Source organism: Denticeps clupeoides, chromosome 15 (genome assembly GCF_900700375.1).
Source record: "Denticeps clupeoides chromosome 15, fDenClu1.1, whole genome shotgun sequence".
NCBI classification, from domain to species: Eukaryota; Metazoa; Chordata; class Actinopteri; order Clupeiformes; family Denticipitidae; genus Denticeps; species Denticeps clupeoides.
In genome coordinates this window covers 3,668,354-3,668,988 of record NC_041721.1, presented here as the reverse complement: position 1 = coordinate 3,668,988, position 635 = coordinate 3,668,354, and positions in this window count along the sequence as shown.

Sequence of the window (635 nt, the reverse complement as noted above, 5' to 3'; positions counted from 1 at the left end):
TATTTAGTAAACTTAGTGTTTTTTTTTTTGCAAGCATTAGAAAAGCAGCACCTCATATGTTTATGCCAACTGTTAGCCAATTATTGGATTTTGTTTTTTTTTTCAACCAAACAGTTCAGCACTGACACCTTAGAGGGTTCTTGTAAATGGCCATGAAGTAATGTTGCTGGGTTGCATAAAACATATATTGTCTTGTGTTTAAAAAGATATCTGGTGGCAAGGTTTAAAGTGCATTTTGTCATTGTCACATCAAGTTTAAAATATATGATTTGTATTGAAGGATCTTTAGTATTTTGAAATTATTTGTGGAAGAGTAATATTGACAATAAATGCCAAAAAAGTATATTTCATTTTTTTTCTACTTTATTAACTAGAAAACTGAAGATTGAAGAATTATCAAAACAATTTAACATTCAGTTGGTAGGGTCAAAATGTGGTGTAATCAACATGTAGGCATGGATGCATCCAACCCTGGACCTAGTGGTTCAGGCTGGTGTTGGTCTCTCAGGGGGGCTTGTCCATGAAACTACCGATTGTAAGTCACTTTGGAATAAGGCTGTCTGATAAATACCATAGATGTAAACATAAATTAGTATTGCTGCTGACATGTCCATCCCCTTATTACCACCCTTTTT